General features: G+C 42.0%; 1 long non-coding RNA gene across 1 annotated transcript in view; it reads left to right on the plus strand.

Annotated features, from left to right (window-relative positions):
• The first annotated feature begins 662 nt into the window (after positions 1 to 662).
• Positions 663 to 21562, plus strand: part of LOC311594130 — a 37060-nt gene continuing 16160 nt past the window's right edge. The window contains exon 1 of the long non-coding RNA XR_014777977.1: positions 663 to 812. This is a non-coding gene — a long non-coding RNA (uncharacterized lncRNA). The remainder of the gene's footprint in view (positions 813 to 21562) is intronic.

Consider the following 21562-nt stretch of genomic DNA (forward strand, 5'->3'; position numbering starts at 1 on the left):
CAGTGCAAAACAATGGAAAGGTGAGTCAGTTCCTTTGACTCAAGTATTTTTTTGTAATAGAATGATCCTTATTAATAGTGCTTATTTCAATTTTTTTTTGTTTTATTTTACTTTTTCAATTTGTTTTGATGCAGGGAAGATGCTCCCTGTGTGACCTCAGCACAAGAGATCGCACTTTTTATTCAGTCATTTCTTATTTACTTCTTCATCTCCTCTTTCTAGTTTAGAGTTATTTAATGACATTAAGTTAAGCATTTCCAAGCTTATGTTTAAATAAGCTCATGAAAATATACATAAGGTGATGTATATTTTTCAGAAAAAAAAATTTACCCAAAGTGTAAAGGTGAGATAGAAATGACACTTTCCAAAAGTGTCACCTTTCAATCATTAAACATCTATACATCGACTTATGCTACACTTCCAGGAGTTTACCCAAGATCAGAAACTATGTGACTTCCAAGTTTCTGAGCACTCTACTCTGGGATCAGAGCTTGGTTATCAGCCACATCTGAGATTGTTGTCTCTTAAATCACCAAGGGCAAACCCAAAGCTTATCCACACCCAAACCGCACTGTGAATTCCATGCTAAACAAAGCTTCGCTCTGCCCCAGGGCTCTTGGAGCCTGTGATTACAAGGAGATGCCATGCGGGGCGCCATGTGTCTCTGCTAGTGCACCAACCAGGTTAAAATGCCTAGGCTTCTTTGGAACCCAGTTAAGACTCTATTCTTGGCTCCAGCTAAAACACTCAGTTCTGTTGGCCTGATGAAACCTTCTCTGCCGTCGCCCACCTGACAGACACAAACAGAACAGGTAAGGCCCCCTCGGCACTCCTGTCACCGACTCTGTTTTCTTTTTCTTCTTGTCTAAGCAGGACTTTGCTTATTCAAGGCTGGCTTCCCCTGCCCCCTGCTCCCTAGATGGTTTTGGCCTGCTTTCAACCCTCATTCTTTCTGTGACTCTGGGAGTAGTTAGTCATTTGTGCATCAGTGAGAAGAGGGATTTAGGGACTAGGGGGAACCACAGATTTTCCTCTTTGGCCCTTCCTTCCTTGACAAAGTAAATCCCACTGAAAACCAGCATTAATAGAGCATGACGGTTTGAAGAATAGAGGCCTAACTGTTGACATGTCTGATGTCAAGCTATGCATTATGCCCTGATAAAGAAAAGACACATTTCTTAAAAAGACAATCTCCATGGCATTAGGTTTATTGGTGCAGTGTGAGTGTCGTCCTTGGCTCCCCAATCACTTACGGGCTTATCAATATTTCCATTAAAAAAATCCCATTTGCTGTCACTTAAAAGAAGCCTGCCTATGTCAGACCATTTAAACTGAAATTATAGAGCAATTATATTTTAGGTTTATTATTGAACACCAGGAGTGGTTAAATTTACTGTATTGGTAGGGGTTGGATGGTCTCAGTTCTAGAAGAAGACGTAGTATAAAGACAGGATATTATGTAGGCCCTGTGGAGGGGCAGAGACATGGAGCTCATGGTAACACAGAACACTGTTTGTTACCCATGTCGATCGATGGAAGAACAGACTTATTCCTCTAGATTGCATCAGAAGAAATGACTCCAAATAACCTTAGTTTTCTATAGGGAGAGATGAGACTTAATTACTGATTAGATACATTCAAAAAGGGGCTCAGTGCCCTCTGGCCTGAGGAGAGACCTGGCATTCATAGAGTTCTCACCGTGTGCCATGTTGTGTTGGGTAAACGAGCTAAGCCTATACTATTTTATAGGCAAGGAAACTAAGATCCACTGGTTTGGAAACCTTCCCAAGTTATGCAGCTTATGTGGACTTTAAAATATAAAGAGAGGACTTGAGCTCCAGAGCCTATAATTTTCTCATGCACACCCACAGATATACACAAGGTGACTGGATCAGTGAAACTGGCCACTTGGCAGTGCACTGGCTGCCTTGTTTTGTTTCGGTATGAGGCTGTCCACACTTAAAACTGCTTTTCTTTTCTTTTGCCCTCTTTGGTTTTTTTTTGAGACAAGGTTTCTCAGTGTAACAGTGCTCTGCCTATCCTGGACTTGCTTTATAGACCAGGCTGGCCTTAAACTCCCAGAATCCACCTACCTCTGCCACCAGAGTGCTGGGATTAAAGGCGTGACCTACCATGCCCAGCTTGAATGCTGTTTTTCTGCTTTTGCTTGAAATACAGAGAACTGGGCAGACCATAGCTCATCTCTTTTAAAAATTCATCATTGGACCTAGACTTTCAAAGCAAAGCTGGCCAAGACTATCTTTTTATCATTTTTATTCATTAATTTGGCTAAAATGTCTTTATCTACCCCCACCAGCACTCCATGTAAGGGTCACTTTCCCCATGTCTGACCTTAAATAGACGAGATTCTTTTCATGGTATTTTACTAGTCTAATTCTCTGATGTTGGTATCTTTGGTTAAATGATTGGCCCCTTGATTAGTGGAGTCCAGTTCCATCTCTGATTGTGCGGGTCACTATTTTGAGAAGAATCTGTTCATTTCAACTAGCTTATGACTTCTCTGCAAGAGTTGTCTTTTTTTTTAACTGACATTTGAATTTACAAAAATTTACATTAAATGTATATTTTTATACATTTAAATTAAATGTATTTTTTTTTCAAACAAGTTAATAAGAAGTAGGATTCTTAGCACTGGTGTTTTAAAGACACATGATAGGCTTGGTTTGGTTTCTCCTCCCCATTTTCCCAGGGTGCTGTGGTTGGAGTGCATAGGAATTCTGACCTGAGCATCCAATGTGATGAAGCCAGAATAGCAGCCATTCAATCTGATGATGCACTTCCCAGTGAAGCCAATGGAATGAAATTCAAATTGGTGTTTTCCCACTGAAAAGCCCATGTTTCCTCACTGGAGCTTATTTTCCTGTTAAGTTGAATGTTGAAAAAGTTTAAAATCTCATAAATAAAAGAAAATTCTTTTAGTATTTCAACATTGAAGTAAACTTTATGCTTGCTTTTAGAAGTAGTCTTCCAACTGAAAGTGATAGAGTTAATCCCAGAAACTGAAGATGAATGGTTTCACCCATATGGGTGTAATGCAAAGTCTGGTACCATTATGTTGCAGGCCTTAAGACAAAATTATTCTAAACTTTCCCACATGATGTGACACCGAAGTTCTGCAGAATGCTCTTATTTTTTTTCCCCTCTTCTTGTTCTAGGTTTAAATGTTTCTGTTTCTTCATATGGGTTTTATAGTTTCTCAGGAAGTGAAGGTTAGATCTGGTCTCTCCTTTTCTGTAGGATCACTTGAGTTCTGTTTCTATAACATGGATTTTAATAATTTCTAGGTGCTTTTAAAGTTCTTGGAAAAACAACAACCAAAAACAATGAAGCAGAAAGGATATCCAATTCCCCAGGTGTCTGATGTTTCCCTGTGCTACCCCTGAGCTTGTCACATGGACATCTTATTAACTTTTGTGTGGGATACAGCCAGTTTCCATCTCTCACACGACCTGTGTTAGAACTTTGCGTAGTTGTTACTCCCTTACAGCATCCAATTATAGGGTAATTACTGTTCTAAACACTGGTGGATATAAATTCTCATTGAATTGTCTTGACAACTCTGTTAACAATTTGGCTGTTGGCCACGTTGGCCAACATATGCACTGGTTGTGCCCAGGGAGGTGGTTGCTGCCCAGAGGCAGCAGCTTCTTAGGAACTCTTCCACACACTTTCCCTTCCATTTCACTTTGACATTTATACTCCCCATAGGTGGGGATATGGCTTACTTGGAAAAGTGCTGGCTATGCAAATATGAGGGGGATGAGTTTGAGTCCCTCATAACCATGTAAAAATATCGTTGTGCCTACTGGCATGTCTGTGGTTCCAGTGTTGTGGAGGCAGAGACAAGTAAAGTGTCCTGAACTCACTGACAAGCTGGTCTACACAAATCAGCAAACTTCAGGTTCTCTAGAGATCTCGTCTCAACAGATAAGGCAGAGAGCAACCGAAAGACACATCCAACACTGGCTTCTGGCTTCCACATGCATGTTGCCACCATCAACACAGATAATCAGCTGGTGAGTGGCACGCAGGTCAGGGAACCCTGACTGGGAAAGGGAACCTACTCTAAGAATTTGACTTTATAGACTCATGGGGATAAGCTAAGGAAATAAAAGTCCAGATATGGAGGGTAAGGGATCCATATCTACATGTAGACACACACACACACACACACACACACACACACACACACACCCCTCATAAAGATGGCCTGGTCACTGACTTCTCCTTTGATGATCCATTTCCACCTGATCAGTGGCTCCTCCTGTGAGCTCCCAATCCTTAGCTTGTCTCATGGTTCTATAAGGTCAAATTCCTAGAATAGACCCCTTTTTCTGGTCGTGATTCCCCGACCTGTATGGCATTCACTAGCTGACCATTTGTGTTGCTAATGACAGCATCCCTGCCTCCCCCTGTTAATGTGTGGGATTTCCTAACCAACATTACAAAAAAAAAAAAAAAAGGTTCAATTTGTCAAGTGATTAAAAAAAATCTATTGGGATGGTCATATGATTCCTCAATAAGTTAATGTGGTAAATTAAACTGATTTTATAGTTAGAAAGATAGCATCTATTCCTTGCATGAATTTAACTTAGCCACTGTGAGTCCCTTTTGTACATTGTTATGATACATTAGGTTCTGTTTATTTCGTTTGGTTTTGTGCACATACTTATGTGTGGTATATGTCCCCGTTCATGGAGATGCACATGCAATGAGGGTGCACCATGTGTGTATGTGCCTATGAAGACCAGAAGTTTAAATCAAACATTTTCCTGTATGGCTCTTGGCCTTACTTTTTGAGGCAGGGTCTCTTATTGTACTGGGGATAATCATGCTATATCTAGGCTGGCTGCCCAGTGAGCTTCAGGGATCTGCCTGTCTCCCTACACCACCAGTGCTTATGCATGCACACTGCCACATCTGGCTTCCACATGTGCTGAGCATATACACCCAGGCCCTCATTCTTCCATGGCTGGCACTTTTCTGTCTCCCAGCACCTCTTTTGGGTTTTTTAGTCTAAATTCATGACTTAGGGAGGGTTTGATTTTCCTTTCTTGCATCAGATATGGGAGCCAGGCTTATGCTAATATTAAAATGAACTAAAATGGGGAAAGGGTAGGTGTCTTTTATTGAAAATAAATTTTAATATAATGTGTTCTGATCATGGTTTCCTTTCTCAGATTTACTTTTAGATCCTCCACACCTCCTTACCCACCCAACCCCACACCTTCTTTCTCCAGAGAGTGGTTCTTATTCCTTTATTCTCTGCAGTACATTACACCATTGCATGCACCACATCACACTGTTGCACACACCATATCACACTGTAGCACACACATCACACTGCTGCATGCAGCATATCACACTGATGCATGCACCACACCCTGCAGCATGCACCATACCCAGCAGCATGCACCACATCACACCATTGCACACACCACATCACACCGTTGCATGCACCACATCACACCATTGCATGCACCACATCACACTGTTGCATGCACCACATCACACCATTGCATGTACCACATCACACCATTGCATGCACCACATCACACTGTTGCACACACCATATCACACTGTAGCACACACATCACACTGATGCATGCACCATCTCACACTGCTGCACGCACCACACCCTGTAGCATGCACCACATCACACCGTTGCATGCACCACATCACACTGTTTTCCCTTTTTCTTTATGGTCTCATCAGCTTGTATCATTATCTGAGATGTAGGTGTGGTTGGTAAAGGCCTCCCAGAGCACTGGCTGTTCTCAAAACCAGCTCAGTGTCATTGTACTCATACCTGACCTGGGCATCCCTACATGTGCTTGAGAGGCTTTCAGGGTACCCTCAAGGTGAACATTATTTCTGTTTTACAGCCTTTCTCTCTCATGTGTATATAGTGTGATTGTTTTTCAGTGTTGCTTTGATATTACAACAGATGAAGTCCAGAAGTGAGAGGGAAAGTCAGGTTTTTAAAAATTTTTTTAATTAATTTATTCTTGTTACATCTCAATGGTTATCCCATCCCTTGTATCCTCCCATTCTTCCCTCCCTCCCATTTTCCCCTTATTCCCCTCCCCTATGACTGTTCCTGAGAGGGATTACCTCCCCCTGTATATGCTCATAGGGTATCAAATCTCTTCTTGGTAACCTGCTATCCTTCCTCTGAGTGCCACCAGGTCTCCCCATCCAGGGGACATGGTCACTTACCAGGAAACTGGGACAGAGGGGAGGACATCCTATTGAGACTCTAGATGAGAGAAGCATGGGAAAATAGCAAAGTAGAAGGATCCAGAGGGTCCTAGAAACCTACAAGTAAAACATTATGACAGGCAGATTTGGGCCCAGGGGTCCCGCTCAAACTAAGGCACCAGCCAAGGACAATACAGGCAGTAAACTTTAAACCCCTACCCAGATCTAGCCAATGGACCGAACATTCTCCACAGTTGAGTGGAGAGTGGGGTATGACTTTCACACAAACTCTGGTGCCTCATATTTGAAAGTCAGGTTTTTAAAAATAAAAATATTAATGACATTTATAAAAACAAATTAAAATTTCTCACTTTTTGGGGGAAGAGTGATTTTTAATTTTAGAACATTATTTGATGCTTTTATTAAATGATACAATAAATATGGGCTTTAAACATTTTTCAGTTTTAATTTTAATGTGACAAATATGGATACATTTAGTCATATAATCCTTGTAAACTAAAGCTCTTTGCAGGATTTGGTAACTTCATGTGTGTGTGTGTGTGTGTGTGTGTGTGTGTGTGTGTGTGTGTGTGTGTTTGTGTGTGCAGGCAACTGTGCCTATGAGAGTACCTGCGGAGGACAGAGGTCACCACTGGGTTCCATCCTTCACTGGTGTTCATTTTATATTTTGGGACAATCATTCACTGAACCTGGAGTTTACTAGTTGTCTCGATTGGAGGGGGACCCAGCAAGCCCCAGACATCCTTCTGTCTGTGTCTCTAAGTGCTGGGATGCAGTTGTGCTCTTTCACATCTCGCCTTTTACCTGGGTGCTGGGGATCCAAACTTAGGTCCATGTGCTTGCTTAACAGCAAACGTCTACTCACTGAGTCATCACCCAGACCTCCCTGTGTCAGCTGTAGTGTCATTTCATAACTATTAAGTATCTTCAATAACTTTTAAGAGTAGAGAGGGAGTCTGAGCCTCAGAAGTCACACAGCCATTGGCTTATAGGGGAAAGCCTTCCCTCCCTCCTTCCCTCCCTCCCTCCCTCCTTCCCTCCCTCCCTCCCTCCCTCCCTTCTTTCCTTCCTTCCACTCTCTCCTTCTCTCCCTCTTTTCTGTTTGTTATTTTGAGACAAAGCCTGGCTAATCTGGAACCTTCTATGTTGCTTGGGCTGGCATTAAATTCATGATGCCTCTCAAGTGATGGCTCTGTGTGTATGAGCTACCCAACTTGGCTAAAGGTTGTGTTCTTTAAGAAGGGAGGCAAGGCCTTCCTGGTGTGGTTCTGTTCGCCATCCGTCACTCATCCTTTACTAAATGCTCTACAGAAATGCTTATAATCTCTCTGAGTGTATCAGGATGTCCTCTCCTCCTTATCCACTCCTTTTCATCCCCATCTTTCCTTGTGTCAGCTGTTTCTAATGCACACCTCTGTAGATTACCTCGGGGTGCGGCAATCTCAAGCGTACCATATATTACATGAGTTGGCTTAAAGTGACTTTGGAATCCCAAGTGTGTTGTATGTAGACAGTTTCCTTAATCCGTGCGCGCTGCAGTTTGGATCTGAATGGTTGGCATGGATACGCACTATTCTTCTATCACCACATGGCACTCATTTTCCAGAGCTTTGGATTCCCAACTGTTTTGTGTTTACCCTGTTGCAAAAAAAATTTTTTTGTATGGCTGTTTTGGCTTTGTGTGAAGTCAGAAAATAAGTCTTCTCCTGCCGGGTAGTAGAGCAGGTAGGATACTCTATGTTCAGTTTATCTTCCTTGAGTGGGTGAATGAGCACATGCGTGAATGCAAGCAACCAAGAAATAAACATGAGATAACCTCTACAGACACCAGCTAAGACCTTAGTTCTTAAAGTTGTGAGGTATGGCCGGGTGTAGCGGTAGTGTACTCCTTTGATTCCAGCACTCAGGAGGTAGAGGCAAGTGAATTTTCTGTGAGTTCGAAGCCAACTTGGTCTATGGAGTGAGTCCCAGGCCAGCAAGAGGCTACATAGTGAGACTGTGGTGCAAAAACAGAAAAAAAAAATCACTCAGCATGCATCAAATAAACAGTAGCTGGAGAGATGGTCATTCACATGGCGTAAGTGGTTCCTAAGAGGTTCTACTCAAAATACAAATTGTTCTCAAAGGGCTTGGAGGAAATGTGGCACTCAAATCCCGTTCGGCAGTAGAATTTCTTTAAATGATGTGCTTGTTACTGCTGTTTTCTTTTAAATGTGCCATTTATGAAAGTGTAATCATTTTTCAAAAAAGTATTATAATATTTACAAAATGTTGTTCTCGTTCTTTGATGCAATGCTGACTTGAGGAAGTTTTACTCAAACCTTCCATGGAGATGACTCAATTAGCATTATCGTCCAATGTCCCCACATTACAAGGATGGTCAAGAGGAACAAGAGATGCTGATATTAGCTTCTTCTGATAAGTCACTTAATAGTTATGCACATGGATTGCTAGAACCTTAAAGCATAAAGCTATATCTGGAAGCCAGAGAGATGGCTCCACGGAAAAAGTGTTGCTGTGCAAATGTGAGGACCTAGGTTCAGATCCCCAGCGCCTGTGTAGAGGCCAGGCATGATATGCCTGTCTGTAATGGCCACTGTCGCGTGGAGACAGGTGGGGCTCTGGAGCTCACTGGCCAGCTAGCCTAGCTGAGTCAGTGGGGGTTGAGTGAACGACCTTGTCTCAAAAACTGAGGTAGAGAATGCCCAAGAAAGACATGGATGCACACCGCTTGTCTCCACACGCATGCACACAAATGTGCTTCCATATGCACACACACACAGACACACACAGGTAGGCACACACACACACACACACACACACACACACACACACACACACACACACAGTTTGCTGCACAAGTTCACACAGCCACTTGAATATATCAGAAAATAAAAGAAGTATTTTATCCTTAGACCCTCTCATCTTACAATCTGAAAATGGTCCATTGTAAAGAAAAGCATCTCTCTTGCTTCCCTTACTGTTTATCTATTCAAAAGGCTTTGCTTATACCAATCCTCAGTAAAGAAGTCCTTGATTTTACTAAATTAAAGCCAATACACATGGTGGCTTTATAAGGAAAGGTTTGGAAAAGTGACAATCTTCCTTGATACCAAGATATCCCATTGGTCTCCCTGCTGTGGGAGAAGAAGGCATGAAGACTTCCTGCTGAAGTATCCAGAGTGGTGTAAAATCCCTCAACGCAGATTGTCTGTGAGAGTTTCTGCCCAAATCACAGAACTCCAAATTCAGACACTTCGTCCTCAGTCCAGCCTACCCGATAATCCTTTTTGCGAGTCTCCTTGACATATAAGTTGAATGGCATATTTGAGTTCCACCTAATTTTTTTTTTCCTCTGAAACCTCATTAAAACCAACTCCCTGGCATTTTGCTGCTGTTAGAAAAGATGATGCTTGTAGTTGCTTCAGTCAGTAGCAACATGTTCAAAGGATTAAAGACAAATTTCTGAATAGTGTTGTAATGATTTGTGGATCTATGATAATCTGAGCAATTATTAAGGAACAATGCCTACCCTGATTTGGTATCTTGATTATTTGTTGATGACATCTGAAAATGGAGATGTCACGAGGCAACACTGTAGTGTTTAGCTATGTTAATTTATTTTATTTATGTAAATTTAATGCTTCCCTGTATTTCACAAACTTGAGTACTGGTTAATTGTCTAGCCAGTGAAGACAGAAATTAGGAATTAAAAGTAAATGACAATATAAACACATTAAAGGTTTTCTTTAAAACCTCAGCTCCTAAGGCTAGTAAGTCTCTGTTAATTTTAATTTGACTTATTTTGATTTCTAAAATGAGAGTAATTGTTAAATGTTCGTAAGAGGTTGGCTGGGTTTTGGGGTTAATGATTGTTCACAATGAGAGCAACCTTTAAGACACCAAATGTGAGTCATGGTATTAAAAAGAAAATAAAATCCTTGGCTCAAACTTTTTTCTTGAACATGGAAATTTTTTTAAGTTGGTTTTTTTTTTTCAAAAACAATGAAAGTGCTCTGTCTGTCGTCTGTCTGTCTGTCTTCCTCTGCGTTATATGTGTGTGTGCACATGTGTGATTATATGGTCAACCTTGGGTGTTGCTTCTCAAGTGCTGCCTATCATCTTGGCTCTGTGGGCAGGTCAGCAAGATCCAAGGGGTCCTTACTCTCCCCCCACCCCACAATACTGGGATTAAGAGTGCTACTGGCACACATGGCTTCATGTGGGTTCTGGGTATGGAACCAAGTTCCACACACATGCGTGACATTACATGACAAACACTTTCCTAGCTGAGATGCCTCCCTCTGTCATGATTTTTGTTTGTTTTCATTGTTTGTTGTGGGATTTTCTTTCATGTGTTTACTGGTTGTTTTATTGGGTTTGGTAAAAGTATGAGGGAGTAAGCACACACTATCAGGTTCTAAAAGACTACCCTTTAAAGCTATGGGCAAAAGTGGAAATTGCTTTCACTTCATGCTTGATCTAGTTATCACGGAGTTATGTTAATCAAAGTCTTATGCTGTGAAATTAATGGATTGCTAGGTTCTGAAATTTTAGCCTTACAATGAAGTAATACTAAAATATCGATGGTTAAGACACATTTGGGTTTGCAGAAATTTCCACCCCTAACATTTTGAAGAAACAACCTTAGATATAAGTGTCTTAAGAGATCTTTTGTAGAAAATGATGTGCTTTGATGTTCTATAACAGGCTAGCTTTCTGAAAAAAAAAATATACCTGTGAGCTGGACCAGAAACTATGAGGAAGCCTGGATTTAGGGGTGGATGAAGGATGTTAAGTTTGGTCCTGAGTCTCTCATTCAAGGTACAGTTGTTTAAAGTCTGGAAAGGAGCCAGCAAATCCCATTGTCAAGGTCTTCCGCCTGTGGATAGGCATGAGGTAAACTAGAAAATCTCCAGAAAAAGAAGGTAGCGGGGTAGGAGATTCACCACTGCTGTTGTAGGGAGTCTGGCCAGAGAGCATCATGGTCATTGTCTGTGCATGGCCAGCATTTCCCACTAAGTAGGTCCCACTAGACCCACTAAGAAAGGTCTAGACACAATGTCAGCATTTTAGTTCATCTTAAGTTTGACACTCAAGTGCACCGAGAACTTTGGCTTCTTCATAAAACACAGAAATATTCTAAAAATGTGTGTTTGCTTTGATCCCAAGAGTAGGGAAATGGGGCTACTTCAAAGCAGCTGACTATGATTTGCTTCGTGCTCTGGAGGGGGTATGATTTTGTTGCTACAGATAGTTTCTGCGATTGTGTGATGTTTGGAATTTTGGGGGATTTTTTTCCAGAGGGTATAAAAATGTTAGGACCCCAAGAGGTGGGGTGAATTGTTGGGAGATTGTTGGTTGGTTGTCGGTCGCAGTTTGTTACGCGCAAAGAAAAAAAAAAATAACAAAAAGTTATATATTCTGATGGTGAATGTCACTCCCTTTCTGATCCCTGACTTTATTCAGGGATCTCTTTCCTTTTCTTTCTTTCTTTTTTTTCTCTCTTATCTAGTGTTAGGTGGTTGAAAGGGTAGAAGAAAAGGGGCAGAGGAAAGCACGTACAAAGTAGCAAAAGTCCAGTTACACTCACATCTTCTTCAGGGACTTGAGCTACCAAGTAGAAGTCAGCGCATGAGGGCTGGGTAAACATGCTTGTGCAGGACAGGGTGTCCCAGGTATGACTCCCATCTACTGATAGAAGACAGATGGAGGTGCTTTCCCACTGCTTTGAAGGTGAGCAGTGGGGGGGGGGCAAAATTTTACATTTGTTTTAAGAGTGTCAAGTCTTAAAACTTTATTTGTTTTGATATGGTCTAGTATTTGAGATCAGTGATTTTTACTTGCCTAATATTTTTCACAGCATCATTCATTAATATAACAAATGTTCTCAATTCATCACATTATTGTATCTTTCCCTCAACTTCCCAAATCTTATGACATAGTCTGCACGATTCATAAATAAACACATATCCTGAGTTATGCACCTCTATAAAAATGCTTTGGGGGAAAAATGCATCATCCACTTATGCTCTGTTTTTGTTCTTCAACAGTGTCTTGTTGTCCCCATTCCATTACTTAGACACCTATTACCATTTGTAGTGTCTACATTACAGTTTGTTGAGGAGACAGAAGTCATTATTATTTTGGGTGACTTTATTAGAAATGATGGTGGCATGCAGGGGATCCTGCTCCTCAGCCTAGCAGGCACCCCAGAAGTTAGCACCTTGTTTGCCTGGTCTTCTTTGTTCAGTATGGGCTGGCCTCCATCTTTTTCATCTCCTAAAGCTTGGATGAAAGCATGCCTCTTTAGTGAAGTTTCCCTTCTACACGTAGACGTCTTTGTGCGCCCACTGTGGCTACTCAGCGTAGCCTGGCTGTACCGTGCTGTGATCTTGATAGGTCTGTGCCTACCACAAGATGGGTAAGGTAGTGGGCACAGGGACTGTGGGCACAGGGACTGTGGCTCTCTGATTTTCACATTCCCAGGCTGAGCACAGGATCTGTGCAGAATGGTGAAGACAGACTTAAACAATAAATGGGCCTTAGCTCCTTCAGGCTGTTATGACAGCTATGCATGGACTTATAAAAGACAGACATTTATTTCACGCCCTTCTGAAGGCTGAGTAGTTTACAAGCCAGGTGCTGACATTGACTCTCCAGTGGGTGATGAGGATCCACTTCCTGGTTCACAGATGGCACTGGCTTATCCGGTTCCTCACAGTGTAGTAACCATGAAGGATTTCTTCAGGGAATCTTAAGAGCACTAACCATCTTCACAAGAGCTCTTCTTCCGTGACTTATTCACCTCCCATTCAATGCATCCTGGAGGTTAGGATCACAGCACATGAATTTGTGAGGAAACAAGTATTGAGAATCTGGCAGACTGACAAGAGCATTTACAACTCCTATTCATGTGAAAAATCCACCGCATCACAAGTGTCTCTCAGCCAGAATGGAGTTTATACCCATTATTAGAACTAGTTCAGGAATTTGTTTGCCCTCCACCTAGCTGAAAACTCTACAATGACACATGCTTTATGGCAGGTGACTGATCCTAACCTTGGCAAAAACCAACCTGAACTCCTGAAGCAGAGAGTCTACTGCATTTGGAAAATTACCTGAATTTTTGAAAAAATTGTTGTTGCTGTTTTTAAATCCCAGGAATTTGACAGAAAGAAACCTGTGCGATAGAAACGGTGAAGTTATGCCCAAGCTCCCTTTATGAGCCCCACAAGAATAAATGAGAAGAAATAGTTTGCTGAACTTCTAGCAATATAACATCATGGATAATACGAAACTATGCAAAGAGCAACTTAGTGAGGCCTTGGTTTTGTTGTCTGAAGATGACTTTGAAGTATGAATGGGCACAGTGACTTATCAAACATCTGCCAGACCCAAGCCTGTGTGTGTCATCTTCTTTTGGCTCATACAGAGCCCATATATTAAATACTAATTTCTATTTGTAGTGCTAGGCATCTTCCAGAAGTAGAGACTACTATTGTACCAGCATCCCAAGGCCTCGCTACTGTACTGCACTGCTGAAGTGTGACCTTTAGAAGTGACCACAGCCACTGATTGTCTTCCTACCCTCCCTTTTCCACACAGTGTTACAGATCACATGAGAGACGTGTCAAGTTCATGGCTATTTATTATCATGTATTTTGACTGAAGTACATCTGCATATGAGTGGAAGGTGTGTGTGTGTGTGTGTGTGTGTGTGTGTGTGTGTGTGTGTGTGTGTGTGTGACTGTTCACGTTGGGGTATGTGAATGGTGAGGTAGAGAGATGGCTCAGTGATTAAGAGTATTACCTGCTCTTACAGAGGTCCTGAGTTCAATTTCCGGCACTCACATGGTGGCTCACAATCGTCTACACTGGGATCTGATGCGCTCTTCTAGTGTGCAAGTGTACATGCAGATGGAGCACTCATATACATAAAAAATAAATAAATACATCTTTAAAAAAAATAAACACTGGGATACGTGCTGTGAACCCAGCACATATTCAGAAGTACGTCCAACGGTATTTTAAGAGGTTCAGTGTGTTAACAGCCATCACTCTCCTCTTGGCCACTTCACACTCTTTTGTGCCTGTGCTTCCCCATAGCAGATTTACCACCAGCTCATTGTTCGCCTCTTGGCTTGATATAGAAGTTAAATAAGCTATAGTTGTAGCATAATACACATCTTAGGAAAAAATAACCTGTGTGCGATACCTTTCATTGACTTAGTAGCTTATATAACTTGTACATGGTCTTTCTCTAGCCTACGGGTCAACAAATAACAGCTCGTGGGCCAAATACTACCTGCTGTCTCTTTGCATAGGGTCTGGGAATGAAGAATGATGTTTGATCATTTAAAAGTAGGTTGATAAAGCATCTACTGTGGAATGTGCAAATTATGTGACTCTCAAATTGCAGCGTCCCATCTACTTGCGTGCAAGCGCAAGCACATTCGTTTGTTTGGGTGTGAGCAATGGCTGCTTGTGTGCTGCTTGTATGTGTGTCATCATAGCTGCTTGCTGATACGACGGCAGTGTCGATTGCTTGCAGCAGAGAACACTGGGCCTCAAAAGCTGAAAATATTTATTACGTGTCCTGTTACAGAGCACTTCACCCACCTGAAGCCCAGGCAGTAAAGCGATTCTTCTGTGAGAGTCTGTGGCAGCGATGCGTATGCAATCTGCCCACCAGATAGCTATATGAGCTCCACTGTAGGATCGGGGGTGGGGAGGGGGGAAGAGAATCACTCTTCAGATGTTGTGCCCAAAACTGGGAGGAAAGGGAAGTAGCTGAAAAAAGAAAATGTGTAAGATTTGAAGTGCCATCTTACATCCAGACAGTCTGGAAGCAGAGAGAAGAGAAACAGATTTCAATCAGTCTGGCTTACATATGGACTCTGTAGTCTTGGTATAAATAACGCTAAGCAAAGATTCCTCTTGCTGTTGTCCTGCCCTCCTGCTACTCCAAGAACCAACGACTACCTGAGCACTTGCTCGGAAGGGGATTTTGCATTTCTCATTCGATTTGCATGCCCAAGAAAATATCAAATCAACGTCTCTCTTTTGTCACTTTCTTTGTAGCAGCCCGTTCACGAGCTAAGTCCTCTGTATTGAGGCAAGGACTTGACTTCTAGATCTGGGCACCCAGGGTTTTTCCTTGGCCCCTTTAAAGAAATAGCCTCCGGAGCCAAAGACATTCTGGTTCAAGAGCCTGCCACCTGCCTGTAATGTCGTCCGCTTTTCTGAGTGGCAATTCCCACCCACCGGTCATTATGGAAATACACTTGGCTGCTAATTTCCTGGAAGACTCAAGTGCTCCTACTTCAAGGTCATCTCAAAGGAGAGTTTAAAGAGCACACTCACCCCTCCCTTCACTTGTAAAATATGTATATTTACAAGAACATGCATAAATGGTCACCAGGGAAGGTAAGCTATCAAGGAGTTGGGAGATGCCTTTCCTCACACAGTTCACACATCACTGAAGCAGATAAAATTGGTTTTGTACCTAGCCTCCGAATACACTGTTAAGGACTGTCCTGAAAATTGATCTATACCACTATGATAAAATTCAGCACATCTCTTTCATAAATATCTAACAATAGCATCAGCGGCTGCCGCTCCCGCCTTGCTCCCAGGGACTGTGCTCCAGCAGACAGGGCAGCCTGTAGCTGAGAGCTTCCCTGTGCACATGGCTGTCGTCAGCAGCTGCATCAAAACTTAATTAAAGCATTAGGCTGAACACACTACAATGTAAGCCAAGCCTCAGTTTACAGTATTAAAGTCACTTGTCTGACTGCCCGTGGAATATTAGATTAAATCTGTTTAATTTTAATAGTGATAACAATAGCCCCCGAGACCTGCGACTTGTCAATTCCCTAAACATCCCATGTAGTTCTCTTGTGCTGCTTCTCAGGGCTCTGAGTGCCACATGTGTTACTGTCAGGCTTTGTAAGTCACGGAAAGCCAGCGGGACGGCAGGACTTTCTTTGTTCTGTCTTACAGTGCTAATGTCATTTGAAAAGTCACTGCATCCTCGTATCTGAAGTTTCACAAAAAAGACCTCACTTGGAAGCCATATGCAGACCATATGGGGGGGGGGAAACCAAGCAAGACTAAGTCAGCTCTTAGACACTGTCTCTGAATGGCTATTGGGTGTTATTTGATTGGACAACTTAGGGAAGACGGTTTCTCAGGGGGAAATGTGAGGCGGGCTCTAAGTGATCTTATACGACCCCAGGATTGAGCAGGTATTTAGGGAGATTTTTTTCAGTGACTAAAATGAGGGATTCTGAGGAATGACCACACAGGCAGGCGACTGCTCTGTGGCTCACCATATCTGTGTACCTGTCAGTTCAGACAAGGGGCTTAACCTGAGTTTAACTCATACTTAAGGAAGGACTACAACAGAGGAAAACTGCTTCCCCCAAATTCTAGACAGCCTTGTTCGTATAATCACTATGAGAGGATGAATTGTAAGTGTGCAGGAAGTATGTCATTTTATACTGTTCTTTGAGAAATGGCTAGCCAGGCTGGAGAGATGGCTCAGCCATTAAAGGATAGGATCACAACAGAAAAGAGAAGAAATAGCTAGATACACAGTGATAATTCCATCAAGTGTGAGGAAGTATCCATGGTACTTCAACACAAAAGAAAAATTATTAATGATTAAACATATTTGAAGGAGTCCATGAAAACATTTTTGTAAATTGTACTAATGATAAAATTTTGTTAAATGAAGTGAGGGAGACTAAGGGTCATGTCTAAAACCTGACAGTGACTTTACGATTCCTCAAGCATGTGATTTTTTTTGGGCAAGTTCCTCGTTGGATCAGGAGCTGGGCTGACCGATGTCAATCTTTCCCAGGACTCTGACTCAGTGACAGAGACTCAAGCCACTGGAGACCACGTCAGGCTCTCAAGTGCATGAATCCACACCCATGTGTTTCTACACGTCTCACGCATATCTTGTTTCTGTGTAACATATGAACCCTCTGCTTACATGGCTCCTAAGAGCCCTTGACCAGGGTCAGAAGAAAAGGGACACTAACCAAATACAAAAATAGCGATTGGATTTTGTAAAGCCCGTTACTTTGCAGAATCAGACTTTCAAGCTCTCTGGAAGCTTCTAAAAGGGTGGAGTACCTTTCCCCTGTGCTCTTCTTTCCTTCTCATTCTATGGTTGGGAAGCTGACAGACAAGAAGTGGGTCTAGCACTGGGGCTTCAGCTATGTGAGGAGATGGGCACTGACCTCTTAGGGCACACACAGAGCGCTCCCCAATGGTCACAGCATGAAGAGATTTTACTCTACCTTCAGCATCCCAGGGCTAAGGAAGAGTTAATTAAGGACCTTAACATCCTGACTACTGCCCATGGCAGTGACACAAACACCTTCTGTGGGGGCCAGAGGAGCCCAAATGCCAGTGGAGAAGGAGGGTGTTTGTGGTGATGCCAGTGAGCCTGCTGTTGCTTTTTCTCACCTCTTCTCTTCAGAAAGCTTGCTTTTGGGCACCCAGAATTCCTATTTTGAAATTATTGCCCTTCACGTGCCTGAGAGATCTCTCTACTAGTGAGGAAAGATGGGGCTTGCAATATGGACTGAGAACAGAGGCCTGGTTTCTTATTGCATACGTTTAGAAAGACACAGTTGATCTTAAAGATGATTATAGCTATGAAAACCCATATAACAAAATAAATATCTGAAAGGAGATCTGCCGCCATGATTTAAGAACAGTAGCACTCTGGCAGAGGGCCTGAGTTCAGTTTCCAGTGTCCTGTTGGGTGACTCTCTCAGGCCTTCTGATGCCCTCTTGTGGTTCTGTGGGCCCCACATCACAAACTACACGGACACACAATGAAAAATACAAATAAATCTTAAAACACACACACACACACACACACACACACACACACACACACACACACACACAAACAATGAAGGCCCTCCTCTGACTCTCCCAGTATCATTCACTAAGGATGACGGGGACATCGCATGGGCTGATGCCTCCTCTGTAATAATTTTGTTTCCCTCCACAGCAATTTGAATTGTTTAGCTTTCCCCTTAAAAGAGGTTAAAAGTGAAACAAACGATGCTACTCCAGTGAGAGGAAACAAAACCAAAACTGAGACCGTCCCATCTAGGTCAACGTTCCATCGGAGGTCTCTTTCATCCAGGAATCGCTAACCTGGGGGTCTTATTTAGTGTCAGCCGGTAATAAAGAGCCCTTCAGCTAAACATGGCCGTCTCCATCTATTAACGGCAGCTCTTGAAGCAGTCATCGAGGGAAGGGGAGTCGGAACCCTTCAATGTCAAGGCGTTTAGAGGCACTCTGGCGTCAATCAAGACGCAGGGCACTAAGTGCCTGCTTTCATTTACATGAAATATTCATACGGCATTCCGTTTTGCTTTTCTCTCTCCTAATCATCACTTTTCGGAAGAAGCTACAATCATCTCAGTTAGGGGAGGGTGTTATGGGATGGGCTGTACCTTTCAAAGTCAGGCTTCCTGCGGATAGCTAGTTCTGTAATGAGGCAGCCGACGGCATGGACCGCCAAAGGTCTCCCTCACGGAGGCTGGCCTTGTTACCATGGACTATTCATCTTCAAGTATACAACTTAGTGCAAACGAAAGTAATTAATTAGCCGTAACAAAGCTGTCAAAAAGCCACTTAGGATTTTGACAGAAAAAGAAATTTAACATTTGCTTTAAGTAGAAAACAAAAACCATGTACCTCAGAAAACTCAAAAGCAGTTGTATTTGTGTGAGCTTCACTATGTCTGGTGTCCTTTAATTACATAAGTAGCCTTTAAAGTAATTTTCAGTTCATTTGACTTATATTAATGGTACGATAGTTTGTGGAGTTGGTATAACCTTTAAAACATACCAGGGTGAGAAAATGTGTCCTATAGAAATCATTTCCTTTTTCCTTCCCTTTCTTACTTCCTCGTCTCTTCCCTTCCCTTTCTTCCCTCAACCCTGTCTCCTTTGTTACTTCTCTCTTTCCAAAATAGTGATTTAGTTTTTCATATTGAGGTTGTTTTCCCCTTAAATATTCAACTGGACCCAGGAAAGGTATTTGCATGATTCAGCTCTTTGGAGTGGAACACCAAGGACATGCTTGCTTATTTTAATTTTAAGGCCTGTCTCACTTGCATCTGCTTCTGTTATGTATAGGAAATGGTTAATCATTTGTGTAGGAATTCTGGCCCATTATTCCAGATATTCAAATGTCTTTTCAAAGCTTTTCCTACACTTTATTTATTTCTCTTTTGCTATGCAGATTTGATTGTGACGTGAGGAGATAGAAGAGTTGGTCTTTGCTTGTGGGAATAGCCTTTGCAAATGAATTCTTACGTTAAATGAGAAATGTCAGGTTAATCATTAACGTCTAATGAAAGTGAGAGTAAACGTGTAATGTTTTCACTTAGAGAGCTGCATTTTTAACAGACGGCAGCTCATAATTGGTGCACATGGGAGAGGCGCTCATTTTTAAAGTTAGAAATGTTAATGGTCCCGAAACAGTTAGTTTTTCATGTCCATTTAACCCTTCAGCCTATGTAAACTGAAGCAGCAGTGTGAGTGGCCCGAGTTGAGGTTGCCTCCCATTTAGGTAGTTTTTTTTTTTTTTTGCTTTAGGATTCAATACCAAAATCATAGCTGCTCACCCAAATTAAAAATAAGTGACCAAATGGCAAAACCCCTGAACATGTTTTCAAATCTTACTTCCACCTTTACGCATTTTAACCCACACTTTTAAAGCATCTTGGATTACTTTCTGGCCCACTTAGAGCTGGAGGACATCTTTTAAAGCCACAATCCTTAGTAATGGCTGTAATCTTCTTTAAATAAGACAATACACCTTCAAGATCATGTTTTCAGAGGAAAAAATAAAAAACCACCAAATTCAAGTAATTTGCAATCCTGTGGCTTGGGGTGGGTAAAATGAAGAAAGTGGAAGTGTTTCAGGTCTGGGACCTTTAATTACTTAAATAAAGGAACAACCACACTTAGCTACAAAAAAAAAAAATACCACAGAGAAAACATTGGGACATGGTGCACACTTTTATCAAGCTCTCTGTGAACATTGCTTCAATGAGGGCACAGGGAAAGTGTTTTGATGCATTATCAGAACTGCACCTTCATAAGTAATCAGCACCAATCAATAAACAAGTGGAGTGAAAAACTGAGCGGGCTGGGTACTGCCATCTTCACGGCAATTTCAGCTTTGAATGCTACTTTCTGGCTTCACATTTTTGCTTATTCTGGATGAGAGCTCCCCCTTCTCTTTGATATTTAGAGTTGCTAACAACTTGAAGATGTTTAATCTTTGTCTTTGCTTTGAGAAGGCTTCATGTTTAAAGGAAAAAAAAACAGTAATAAAGGTACTTTAGGCTACCACAAAGGTCAGCAGAGAATGGAATTTGGGATAAAAGACACTGGTGCTTGGAATATCAAGAAACTATTGTTGGGTTAAAGATGCAAAGTAGCAAACATTCTAGCGGGTAACAATTCTAGAGCAAGCACATCCCACACTTTCAGAAGCTGTTGTGTGTGTACCTTCCCTGAGTACATCTGGAGGCTTCTGGAGTGGTGGGACTGTACAGTTTTGTGACACTGCATCATAAGTGGCACTCTCCATTGTGCCCTTTCCTACGTGTAACTGTTAGGGCGAGTCTGCTTCTGCTCTGGCCTGCTAGGCTTGTGCATGCTCTTAAAGAGTTCAAATACCTTACACGAAACCGGGTGATTTCCCCTTCTCCCAAGCCCTTATAAAAAGCGTATTGGCTCAAATTTCAAGATTTACTTGATGTAACCGTCCTACCTGTGGGGTATCTTTAATCCTTCTGAGTAGTGGGACTCTACTTACTCTCTTAGCTTTTGATCTGATGACAACGGTTTCGATGATAACCTCTCCATGCAGACATAAAAGAATTGGCTCTTTCTTGCTCTGTTTCCTATAGGACTCATGATAGGGGTGGCTGTTGTCTCTGAAGTGAGGGCTGGCTTTTACCAAAGCGAATATTCTTACAAAAGAGGGCCAAAGGGTCATCATTTCTGCTATGGTCTCATGGCGAAACAGATAAGGGATGGTGAAAAATGAGCTGACTCTTAGTTTATGTGAACCTTCTTCAGTGTTGGTGTGCATTAAGAGCTGATTTCAAGACAGGAGTAGCTGTAATTAAATGGTTGACTTTCCTATAACACCCTTGAAGGCTGACTAAAATGTGATTATTTTTATTTGAAATCGCCACCATCCTAGCCACTCAGTCACCTCAGGAAGTTTTAATCATGTTGGTTTCTTGGAAGACCCTTTTTAT

The sequence above is a fragment of the Acomys minous genome, assembly GCF_964271855.1.
Source record: "Acomys minous genome assembly, chromosome: 3".
Taxonomy (NCBI): Eukaryota; Metazoa; Chordata; class Mammalia; order Rodentia; family Muridae; genus Acomys; species Acomys minous.